At 51.4% G+C, this 13,085-nt stretch overlaps 1 pseudogene; it reads left to right on the top strand.

Annotated features, from left to right (window-relative positions):
• The first annotated feature begins 8,861 nt into the window (after positions 1-8,861).
• LOC144262303 (S-phase kinase-associated protein 1 pseudogene) lies at positions 8,862-9,623 on the top strand (annotated as a pseudogene).
• Positions 9,624-13,085: the final 3,462 nt, after the last annotated feature.

The raw sequence follows: 13,085 nt of genomic DNA, 5'->3' as shown, positions 1-13,085 counted from the left end.
TGCTAATCTGAGATGCATGAATGCAATTTCCCTTTAAATTGCACATAACATTTGGGAGCAGGGTTATATCTGCCTCAAGATACCATGCATTTTAATGGGTACAATATTTGCAGGCCATGCCCCAAAAGCACACCGCAGTCCTCACACTGTTTTATATTGGGATATATGCTGAAAGATGTGTGCTCTATCATGCAGGAGCCTCTTCAATCTCTTATTCCATCAAAGGTGTGAAATATTCTTTGCACCTTGAAACAGCTCTAATTTTAGTCAGTGTCAGGGCTGTAGAATCTCCATTTGGGATGCAATTAATTAAAAATGCCCCTTTCTGACTAAACACCCCACTTGGAAGATCTCTTGATCTGATGAAGATGTGGCATACAGCTGGCCTAAATCCAGAATAGGAACAAGATAGCATCCACTGAATCATGACTTCTACATGGAATCTATTTCTTTGTCTCTTAAAAAGCCCACTTCTTCTGTGTTTCCTACAGTGAATCTGACTAGTATATAAATTTGCTAATTATACTCATACCCCTAATGCCACATACTTGTCACTTCTATGTATTTCTCCTCTGTGGCAAGTGAAACCACTGACTTCAGACCCACATTCTGCTTCGTTGTGAAACAAACTCATGCTAGCAGCCCCACCCTTGGAAACTAGACTGCTGTAGGAGAGGAGTCATAGATGGAGAGGCACATCACACATCAGATGGAAATGTGGAAATTAGGGCAAAAACTCAGATACATTCACCACAAGAAACTCACCAACCTCTGAGCAGAAATGTGTGATACTTCTCACGGAGGACAGAAAACTCACTGACTTCCTTCCCCACCCTAGCTCTGTGTGTGTGTGTGTGTGTGTGTGTGTGTGTGTGTGTGTGTGTGTGTGTGTGTAATAGCCTATTCTCCCTGCCCTCCCCAGAAATAGAGTGGAAAAAGTCCTCCTTATGCTCACACATGTAGCCTCTTCCCTAGGGTAGGTGAGAAGGAAAGATAGCTGAGCGGTGGGTGGGATGAGTTTTCTGGGGCAGCTGCTGAGATGTGAGGGTCATTGCTGTGAGGTAGGCTGAATGATTGGGTGGAGGCTCTAGGGAAGTGAGGTGAAGAGATGTTTAGGGTGGGTAGTAGAAGGTGCTTGGATGGGAGGGTTCAGTGATGAGAAGCATGAGGGTTGCCTGGGTGGTGGTGAAAGGCTCCAAGGGAAGCTTGAGGTTGCCTGAGATCATGGCAGGTTGAAATGCGTAGGCTACCTTGGGGAGGTAGTGTAGGAATGCCTGTTGGTGGGGCCACCTTCTCTAGCACGGGAGCTCTTCCAGTTGCCACCTCCTCAACAATTTTGTGTGCCGCTTTTCTGGCTGGGAGTAGTGAGAGGGAAAGCTAAGAGGCCACCTGCAGAGTGGGCTCTATGGAGCTCTCCTGGGTGTAGTTGTGGGTGTAGGAGGTACAGCAGAGCAATCCGTGTAGATGTAGACACTTCTGGGAGATGTGACAGGGTGGCCTCCCTGAGTGACTCTGCTGGGAGTAGAGCACACACAGCTCTCTGCAGAATCAGGACGGCAGAATAACTGGCGTCAAGGTTGAGCTAATGCTAAGTTTTTGCTTTTACTTTGTGGGTTTAAAAGAGGAACACTTACTTTGCCTTTTTTCAATTTTCAGAGGTCTTTAGGGAAAACGTTGACTTCCCTTTTCTCAATCTTCTTTCATTTTTCATCTTGCCTCTGCAAATGAGGGAACCCCCCCAAAATCTGAACCACCCCTCCTCCCTTTGTCCAACAACTCCCCTGAAAAATCTGAAAAACTGCAAGATGGAGGTTCCTAGGGTTGTGTCTGGGACCGGAGATATTGGCTAGTGTCATTCGGTTGCACAATCCAAGCAGCGGCTGGCCAAAAGTGCTCACTCCCGTAGCTGGGAGCAGCTGACATGCCAGAGGCTATGCAGGAACAGCCCAGGAGTGGGGGTTCTCAGAACTAAGGCTGGCTCCCAGAGTCAAGGATTGGAGTGACCTAGTAGATCACCGGTCCAGATAACACCAGGGAACGTCACAAGGCTCAATGCCTTGGCCAGGCTCCTTTTCCCAGGGGTGGGTGCCTGGCAGCGCCATGTTGGGCAGGCGAGCGACATCCTATGTGAGCTCTGGGGCAGGGGTGAGCTCTGGAGCAGGGTAGCTGGAGCGCAGACTGCATGGCCCTGCCATGAGGGGCAAAGGGGCAGCAATAACCATGGGGAACCTAGTGAAGGCCTCAGCTGAACATCCACCATCAGCCAGAGTTTTGCCCCCTCCCCCCACACAAGGGGTGGCATCCCCAAGTGGGTACATTGTGGGCCATTGGAGAATTACATGAGCTTGGAACGAATCACATGAGCAGTTCTTGAATTTGGGCATGTACCTACAGGAGGGATTGGCACAGGCTAAGGCCTCTGGACTGGTGTTTGCCACCTTGTGGCAAGAGAGCCGGAGAGGGATAACGCTGCCCTTTTCCCAGAGAAGGCCAGTGTCAGGGCTGCACATGCTCAGCCCCGGCACATGCTCAGCCAGGGAGATGGATTGACTGGGGTCAGGAGCTGACAGGGCTATTGCAATGGCTGGTGAATGCATGTAACGAGTTCACTCATTGAGGCTCTGTCTATGTGCCGGCAGGGGCAGGACAATAGCCTGGACAACACCCTCTCACTTCACACATCCGCAACTATGATGTCCTAGTTCCTGCTGAGCTGCCCGAACGGCTTTAACCAGGCTCAGAAAACAGAAGAACAATAGGCCCCTGGCTGGAGTTCAGGAAGACTCACGCATGGCAAATCCAGACTACAGAGGCGGGACTCGAGCATGTCAGCCGTGCCCGGGCTCCCTGCCAAGGGGGCTGAGCTGTTAGGGAAGACAGAAGTGTCTAGGCCTTTTGTTGCCTTTGGAACTTTTCCCCTTATGTTCTGCTTTGTTGCTATTGATAATTGTAGACAGAATTTTGGTAATTAAGGCTGTATCCACCACTGGCCAAGCTTCCGAGAGCAGAACTGCGGGTACCAAACCCAGCTGGACCTGTTGCGTAAGCACTGTTGAGCCACTGGGTGCTGGAACCTAAAACCTGGTCTGAGCTTGGAAGAACGATGTGATCCCACCCAGGCAACTAAAGGCATGAGGCTTTACAGCTGTCTGGGTCACTCAGGGTACATCTATACTGCAAAAACAGATCTACACCTGGGAGTCTCTGAGCCTGGCTCCACTGACTCAGGCTTGTGCTACTGGGCTAAAAATAGCCATGTCAACTTTCCCGCTTGGGCTGGAGCCCAGGCTTCAAGCCCTCCCCCCTTGCCAGGTCTCAGAGCCTGGGCCAAACGTCTACACTGCAGAACGAGCTTGAGTGAGTGGACCCAGGCTCTGAGACTTGCTACCGCGGGTCTTTTTTCACAGTGTAGATGTTCCCTTAGCGCACCCATAGAAGGGGTCGGGGTCAGAAGGGCAGCTGATCTGTAGCCATGACAACACGTTTGGGTCGGTGCTGAGCATCTCCACAAACCAGCTGTTTGTGTTGGTGCCTCAGCTCCTCTGAGGATCTGGCCCCTGGGAGATATTCAGTTTGTTGTTCCATTAACTCGCATCACAGTGGCATCTGGTGGCCTCAGCTGGGATCAGAGCCCCATTGTACCAGGCACTACACAGACCAGCCTGGTCCTGAAGGACTCACACTCTGAACAGACCAGGCAGATGCAGGGTGGGAGGGGAAACTGAGGCAAACAGGGACTTGTCCCCAGTCAGTGGCAGAGGGGGTGTCAGAACCCAGATGTTCTAATTCTAGGGGTGAAAGTAATAATAAATTCTTACTGATGGGGGGACTGATGGGCGGAAGGGGAGGGGCCTCCGGTGGAAGGGGCGGGGTTGGGGGGGTCAGCCTTCCCCTGCCAGCCCATCTCTGCTGCTTGGCCCCCATCGCCCGGGACTCCAGCGGTGATTTAAAAGGGCCTGGGGCTCTGGCCGCTGCTGTAGTAGCAGCAGTGGTGGCCGGGAGCCCCGGGCCCTATTAAATGGCCGGCCCCGAGGCAGCTGCCCTCTTGCCCCCCACCCCACCCCCGCCATCGGCAGCCCTACCGGCATGGACCCTGCTGGCGGGGGAGGCAAAAGAGGCAGGGACGTTAAAGTGCTGCCGTGGCTGGTGCCGTACGGGCTGGTGCCGGCTTCTTACCGGTACCCGCTCACTTTCACCCCGCCTGATTCCCAGCTCAGTGTCCACAGCCACTACACTGCTCTACCTCTGGGTTTGCTGGGTTTCAAAGAGACCAAGGAGCCCCCAGTGCCCCCTGACTTCCCATGGGACTTGGGCACCTGACTCTCATAGGCCCTCCAGGTGAACGAGCTGTTGGGGGAAGCTAGCCCCTGGTCCCTCCCCCTCTGGCTGAGGCCCCGCCCCTTCCACTCCCCCTCCCCCACTAGAGCCCAAAACACGCCCCCCCCCCACACACTGCTGCCAGCCCCCCCCCCCCCACACACCCTCCCAGCTCCAGTCCCAGAGCGCAGGGCGGACGGGCAGGCGATGTGGCCGGAGCGCCCCCAGCCCCAGCACCTCCAGCCCTGGGGCCTTGTGCACCGGCCCCAGCCTGCTTCCCCCAGCCTCTCGGCCACTGACAACAGAGCAGGAAGGGAACTGGAAGCAGGCAGGAGGGAGCCTGGAGGTGGAGCGTGGACAGGGCCATGCCAGGCTGTTTGGGGAGGCACAGCCTTCCCCGGCCTATGCTACCCCCCACCCATGCCTGCTAGAAACCCCAGCCAAACCCCAGTCATTACAAAGCCAAGAGACTCCCAGTTCAGTTTAAACATGAACCCAAAGCTTTGGAAGCCTGGGAATGAGCAGTTCCCCAGCAGGCAGGGCTGGGGCTGAGAGAGCAGAGGGACCCATCTGGGGCAGAAGTGGTTGGGCTGGTCCCAGGGCACTGACTCTGCTCTGTCTCTCGTTCCCCTCTAGGGTGTCAGAAATGCTGTCAGCAGGTACGTCCGGGCTCCATCTGCCCATCGCGCCCCATTGTGCTGGGAAGAGGTTCAGAGACCAGGCTACGGACCCAGCCCCACGACTGTAGGACGGTCTCACGCTCTGGATCCAAACCCCCTCTGTCCCCATCGCCCTGGGGCTGCTGCTGCTGTGGCTCTGTGAACCATCCTGAAAGAGGGGATTGCCCCACAACTCTAGGCTGCAGAACCCCTCCCTGGGGGCCAGGCTGGCTCCAGGCACTATTAATGGGGCTGGGGGGCTGCTTTTCACCCTGAGGGCCCTTTTAGATGCTGTACGGGTTGGGAATTTAGGATGTAGTCATGAGATAAACAAACACATTCGTGTCCCTTGCAGGGCTGAGAAGGAGACTTTGCAGGGTTTGGTGCTCATTTCCCACAAGCTGGGCAGGAGGACCAAGGCTTTTCCTCAAGGGAGCAGTCTGCTGGCAGCACTGAGGGGATTTGTGGGTAAAAGACGCTCCCCACATGGTTCATTAGGTCAGTGTAACAGCAGGGTGGGGAGGCCTCCCAGGGAAACACCGCAGAGCTGGGACCTTGTGAGGAGATGCAGCTCATTCATTGTCATTATCTATCTAATCTATCTATCTATCCATCTCCATACACCCCCTCTATCTAAGATATTGACTGTAATCAACTCTCATGCTTCAGGCTTTCAGCCAGTTACCTGCAGGGCTCAGTAAGGAATTTTTTTCCCCAGTGCACAATTGTATTCTGGGATTTTTTGTTTGTTCATTTTTTGCTTTCCTTTGAAGTATCAGGGATGGACAACAGCTGGAGATGGGACACTAGATTGGGTTGACCAGTGCTTTGAGGTGATACAGAGAATCCTCTGTCTAGATGCCTGGCTGGTGGGTCCTTCTTACATGCTCAGGCTCAGACTGATCACCAGATTAGGGGTTGGGAAGGAATTTTGTCCTAGCTCAGATTGACATGACCTTGGGGTTTTTTCACCTTCACTAGATTTTTTCACTAGATTGAGTGTTAGTCTCCGGGGGTGGGGGGGAGTTTCTAGACAGGAAAACATAAGCAGCAGGGTACCCATTTTACAGCTGAGGAGAATGGATGCCTGGAACTGGGGATGCAGAGGAACACCCAGTTATCTGTCACCAAGGGAACAAGCTACCGGGATCAGAGCTTATCAGCAGTAGATCTCAATGTGCTTAACAGAGGAGATCAGTATCATTACTGCCATTTTACAGATGGGGAAACCAAGGCACAGATAGGGCGTGACTTGCAAAAGTCCAGTGACAGGACTAGAACCAAGGCTGCCCTGATTCCCTGTCTACTGCTCTATCCACTAGGCAACATGCTCTCTTTATAACCCATTATATTAGCGTAATGCTTTGGGTAAAACATCATGTAACCCTTCTGCCAGGTGGAGTCGGCAGCAACCAGGGCCAGGTTCAATATCTAGGGGTTCCTCTTCAACTATACAACACAAAACTAGCTCAATCCCCACCCAGTAACCTGGGAAAATTACACACCGCCCCTAGGTGCCTCTAAGAGGCAATACTGCCCCACTTGCAAGCACAGAGTCTGAGTGTAGAAAAGAAACTTTTAATGAAAGGAGGGAAGTCACTGAGCATTAATTAGGGAAAACGCCACAAGCAGGATTCAACCATGAGCAAAAGCCCCACCCCAGACTATGCTGGGCAGTGTCTTTTGCCTCAGGTTCTTGAGTTCAACAACCAAAGGATCCTTTACAATGTCCCTCTCTGCTCCCTCACCACACCCCACCCACAGTGGTTGTCCTTCCTTGGTCAGAGAGGCCCCAGAGTTCAGAGGTGCATCTGTGTGAGTTCACCTCCCACCTGGTGGGGGGGAGGGAGGAAGGCACCTTGCTTGCTCCATGCTCTATGCACTTACACTGGCATCGCCACCCCGCCCGCTGCTCTGCTGGCCACTCCATCAGCTTCATTCCCCTGGCTGCCTTGCTGCACGCTTTCGCCTTCTACGGCCACCTGCTGCTCTGCCGTAACCCATGCAGGTCAGTCTCTTGAGGTTCTACCCAGCTCTCAGGGGGTAAACGTCCCCACCCTGCTGAAGCAGGCTGGACAGAAATGCTGTCCCACAACAAGTGACTCCAGTTCTAGTGATCACTTAACAACACAAAAGACTTCGACTAGAACTTTAATTAACTCGAGCTTTGAACACGGGGGAGAAGCAGGTTAAACCATGCCCAGGACTCTCAGGTAGCACCCCCACCTCCTGGCAGGAACGCTTGCCCCCCATCACCTCTTCCCTTCACAGAAGTCTTGCATTTGAGCTCCTGGCTTAGTGAGTTCTGTTCATTTGAGGGTGACCCCGTCAGTCAGGACACGCTAAGTACAGCTCTGCTGCCCTTTACTCATACAATAAGAGTAGCAACATTTCACTGCCCCCGCATTTAGTACTAAAGTGATTTGTAACCCAACACCAGCTAAAGTTCATCACTTTGGCAACACAGCTTGTGAGGAGATGGAGCTCATTCATTGTCATTATCTATCACCAGGCCAGCTTTTCTAACCCTTTGAGAAAATTTATTTGTTAAATCAACCTGCCATGGAAACATTTCTTCCTCTGCCCCTTGGGACAGGCAGGATGGGCTAGCAGACAGAGCACTGGCCTGGTGCTTAGGAATCGCAGCTTTAAGTCCCAGCTCAGGCTCAGACATCCTCACTGACCTTAACCAAGTCACTTAATGTAGGCTGTGCCTCCATCCCCCAGCTGTGGCACGCCTCCCAGAAGTGAGAGGGGAAAGCTGATAGAGAATGTGAAGGGCTTGGAGGCTGCAGAGGAATGTGGAATCTGTCTCTCCCACCCTTAATGACACAGGCAAGAACCAAGTTTAAGGTGCAAAATCTCATGACCCAAGAGGATCTGGCTAGCCCTGGAAAGGGGAACATGCCAATGGACTAGCCCAGCAAGGGCTTTGGATATCAGACTTCAGAGCTGTGACATTTCTGTGTCTAGAACACTTCTTTGAGGTTGTTTGGGAGGTTTTGTAGCTCCCTTTGAGCCGCTGGCCTCCTGGTACACAACTCAGCATTCTGAACGCTGTGTGACATAGTCATGGTGGCGTGAAGTCTGTGGCACCCGCACCGTCCAGGAGGCGCAGTGTGGTGTCCAGATAATACCAGCTGTGACTAAGTTCCTCCTCTGCTTTGGTGGGTCCTGCGCTTATTGGCTGATTTGCTCTCCTCGGAGATTCATGACAGCCCTCAGTTTGGCCACTTTTGTTAGTGGCTTAAACCTGCCATTCACTCAGCTAACCTCATCACTGGCCAGCATGGGAAAAAAGGAGAACAATCCCCGCAGTCTCTGCTGATCCACCATGTGGGTCAGGGAACAGCCTAGAGACCTTCACCTCTGGTGGAACCCACAGCCCAGGTCAACTCCTCCTGTGTCTGATCAGGAGTTGGGAGGTTTGGGGGGAACCCAGGCCCACCCTCTACTCCGGGTTCCAGCCCAGGGCCCTGTGGACTGCAGCTGTCTAGAGTGCCTCCTGGAACTCCTGCGTGACAGCTACAACTCCCTGGGCTATTTCCCCATGGCCTCCTCCCAACACCTTCTTTATCCTCACCACAGGATCTTCCTCCTGGTGTCTGATAATGCTTGTACTCCTCAGTCCTCCAGCAGTACACCTTCTCACTCTCAGCAACTAGTGCCTCTTGCTCCCAGCTCCTCGCACGCACACCACAAACTGGAGTGAGGTCCTTTTTAAACTCAGGTGCCCTGATTAGCCAGCCTGCCCTAATTGATTCCAGCAAGTTCCTTCTTATTCTGGAACTGCCCCTATTACCTTACCCAGGGAAAATGGACCTGCTTAATCGGGGACTAATATATCTGCCTTTTAACGCCACCGGGTCTCGGTCAGCGCGGAAGGACGTGGAGCCAGGCGCCGTCTCGTGATGCCTTCCATTAAACTGCGGAGTTCAGATGGAGAAATTTTTGAAGTTGACGTTGAAATTGCAAAGCAATCTGTAACTACTATGTTGGAAGATCTAGGAATGGACGATGAAGGAGATGATGACCCAGCCCCTCTTCCAAATGTTAATGCAGCTGTATTAAAAAAGGTGATCCAATGTGCACCCACCACAAGGATGATCCACCTCCCCCTGAGGACAATGAGAACAAGGAAAAATGAACAGATGACTTCCCTGTATGGGACCAAGAATTCCTGAAAGTAGACCAAGGAACACTTTTTGAACTTATCCTGGCTGCAAATTACTTAGACATTAAAGGTTTGCTTGATGTCACATGCAAGACTGTTGCAAATATGATTAAGGGGAAAACTCCAGAAGAAATTCGCAAGACCTTCAATATCAAGAATGACTTCACTGAAGAGGAAGAAGCACAGGTACGCAAAGAGAACCAGTGGTGTGAAGAGAAGTGAAGTTTTGTGCCTGACACTCTAACACTGTAAGGATCATTCCAAATACTAGTTGCACTGCTCTGTTTATAATTGTTAACATTAGACAAATGCAGCAGCAAATGAAGTTGTATTAGCAGGATATTGTTCCCTTTGCATGTGTAGTGTTTTTTTGAGTACAGATTTAAATCCTATGGTTGAGTTTTTACCAGTGTAATCAGATGTCTTTTTACTCTACTCAGCAATAAATAAAACTGAACTAAGCGTGAAAAAAAACAAAAAACAAAAAAACCCACTCTCCTGTAGCCATCTGGCCTGACCCTGTCACACAGCCCTCACTGGGGATGTCAGCACAGCTCGAGAGAGCTGAGAGCATGCCTTGCAGAGGAAGGCTGGCCCAGGGGTAGGGTGCTAATATGGGAGATCTGCGTTCAGTTCCTTGTGCCACTGAGGACTCCCTTGGGTAGGATGACCAGACAGCAAATGTGAAAAATTGGGTCAGGAGGTGGCGGGTAATAGGAGCCCATATAAGAAAAAGACCCCAAAATTGGGACTGTCCCTATAAAATCGGGATATTGGGCAAGTCATGTGGGCCCAGATTGTAAAGGTATTTAGGTGCTGCTGCGCTCAGCATAGCAATGCCTAGTGGATTTAGGTCCACTTAGTGCCTAGGTCTCATTTTCAAAAGGCATTTAGGCACTTTGTAAATCCCCACCCCCACCAGTGAAACAAGCTAAAACAGTAAAAGCACAGAGTTGTTGGTATAACTGTGTCTCCACTATGCACTTTTCCTGGCACAGCTCTGTCTGTCTGAGATCACACCCCGTCAGCCCCTCGACAGACACAGCCATGCGGCAGATGTCTGTAGGGTAGTTAATGGCCTTAATGTTGCATTGAATGTGGCTCAGTATGAATCTCCCACAGGAATTTTCACTTCTTTCTCTCTGGGCTGATTTCAGGACTTAGAAGGTCCCAAGGACACAAAGGTAAGTACAGCTGGAGCCTGGCATTGTGGGAACAGTAACATTGTGTAATGTAGTGCCCAGGTCAGAGGCCAGAAGGCAGAGCTGAGCTGGATAGGGCAGGGCGGCTACTGCACTAACTGGTGCCATGGATAGTGGAAGAAACAGGGTGGAGGTGGGGTGGGGGTTGGCACTGAGTAGCTCTCAAGTCCTGTCTGGTGGTGACAAGGACAAAGGAAGAGCAGGTGTCAATTTTGGAAAAATTATGTCTCTCTATCCAGTGTCTGAGTAGCAAGGTCCCTCCCTGAGAGCAGAGAGATGCTTCTTATTTCCGCAGGACCCATTCTGTGGAAGGAGGAGCTCTGCCTTTGGCTTGTAATTGTCTGGGCTTGTCCCCTACCCCAGCTTCCCCAGGACTAAATGTGAAGAAGGGAGGCCTGAGCGCAACTAGAGATGCTTGGTTATTGCTGGTCTATCCTTCACATCACTGGATGTGAATCATTGGACACCACATTGTTCTTGATGTGCATACTCCATCATCCCTTTCTTCAGAGGACCAGAGCATCCCGGGTAGGCCTGGGTCTCTCTCACTTCACGGTGTGGAGAGACCCGTGGGAGCTATACGTCCTTTTCAGTTCTGACCATTTCAGGCACTGGGTAGGCTGGAGGGGAATAGAAAAGGGGGCTCCAAGGAGCAGTAGCCAGGAGACAATTTTGTGTGTCTGTCTTCCCTGCACCAGTGGTGGCCTAGGGTACAAGTGTTCTCTCTCTCTCGTCTCAGTTCCTCATGACATTGTGTAGATGAGAGAATGGCTAGCCTCTGGCAGAGATCAAGAGAAGCAGCAGCCATCTTGAGCCCATCCCAGGGGATAGAAGACAGACAGTGAGCTGTGGAGTAAGAGCAAATGGAAATTTGCTTTTCAGGAAGCTACCATACTTCAAGAAGACTCCATCACTGGCTACAACTCCTTGACAGGGCTGAATGGGCTCCCCCAAGGTCATGGTGCCCCATTTAGAGGCAAAGGCTGTTCCTCAAGACCATCCCAGACTAACATAAATTCTCTCCATAGACAACAGTCTTTGCAGCCCTGTCTCAGTAGTTAACTTGTCCAACTTGGATGCAAGCAGAGCTGCTCAGTCCTAAATTTATTCCTCCCACATCACTGGGTGATATTCCCTGGTCACGGCATTCTCATCCTCTTCTCTACTGCCTTTTGCTTGCTTCAGAGGACATGAGCATTCTCGGTAGGGCAAACCCCTGTGGGGTGAAGGCGAGGGAAAAGGACAATAGAATGCTGTGTGGGGTGATGATTTTGTGCGGGGGAGTAGCCATGACTGCTTTGGGGAGATGTAGGAAAAGTCCTTCTGGAATAGCAAGCACCAGAGACACATACCATTGAAGTTTCTGCCACGAATTTGGTCTTTGTGGGTTTTATTTTCTGCAAGGGAGAATGGATAGAGAATAATTTCAGCTCTGGCCTGAGACCAAGACGTAGGACAGCCTGTCTTTGAGACAGATGCCAGGGAATGTCAGATGAGAGCAGAGGGCTGATACTCTCAGTAAGATCAGGGATGGTGGTGGGAGAGGTTGTGCAGTGGCTTATAAATACCCCCAAATTTGGCTAGCCCCTCCCCCATACCCACCCATGCCAGTGCAAATGTCACTGCTGCTCCACGGGAAACACTCTGTGCATTACCATAAATGGCCACCAGGTGTCACTGCTGCCCTGTGGGAAACGCACATGAGTTATATCCACCCCAAAATATGCCTTAGCCCCCCCTTGTAGCCAGGCCTTCCAATGCAAAGTTCAAATGTTAGGCAGATACTTCTGCACTGCTGCTTGCTTTGGCGCTGCCTTCAGGGATGTGCACCGTTTTCCTGAGCATGAACCCTAGTTCCAGTTCTTTCTTGCCGAGAGCAAGGAGGCAGGGAGTCGAGTGGGGGAAGGAGACTTTGTGCTGTTTCTTTTCACCTGTGTGTGCTGAAATGCCAATTTTCTGTGTGTTCTTTTTTTCCACACTTGTCCTCCATGGACTCTGGTTACAACTCATATGTTTCAGAGTAGCAGCCGTGTTAGTCTGTATTTGCAAAAAGAAAAGGAGGACTTGTGGCACCTTAGAGACTAACCAATTTATTTGAACATAAGCTTTTGTAAGCTACAGCTCACTTCATCGGAATGCACCCGATGCAGTGAGCTGTGGCTCATGAAAGCTTATGCTCAAATAAATTGGTTAGTCTCTAAGGTGCCACAAGTTCTCCTTTTCTTTTAACTCATATGTGTGATGAAGCGGGGAGTTTGCATAAAATTTTGTATGAATGCTGCGTGTGCCCCTCACCAGGGTCTCTAAGCAGCGTCTCAATGCTGCCCATTAAAGCTCCTTCCCCTTTGAGTCTCTCTGTTCTGGGGCAGCTACTTTGCTCAGGGACACTGCACCAGCTTAGGGCAGGTGCATGGCAAGGTGGAGGTTGTAACTTCTTTGTCACAAATGTAAATAAAATTAATCTGTGACATTGGGCTTGTTTCTTAAAGTGCAGAATAACACATGGACATGCTCCACCACACTCAGCAGGCGTGTGTCATGCTGCAGTGCCCCCTGGTGACCAGGTTGGGCAGTGCATGGTGAATATCTCTCCCACTGGGCCAGTGACCCTTGCTGGCCAGGTGGGATAGTGCCCCTTGTATATCTCCATGTGGTGTCCAGGTGTGGGAGTGTCCTATGTGCATCCCCACTGCCCCCACTGCAGGGCATAGATCAGCATGCATGTCACACACC

The sequence above is a fragment of the Eretmochelys imbricata genome, chromosome 3, assembly GCF_965152235.1.
Source record: "Eretmochelys imbricata isolate rEreImb1 chromosome 3, rEreImb1.hap1, whole genome shotgun sequence".
Taxonomy (NCBI): Eukaryota; Metazoa; Chordata; order Testudines; family Cheloniidae; genus Eretmochelys; species Eretmochelys imbricata.
This window is presented reverse-complemented; position numbering and strand designations above follow the sequence as displayed.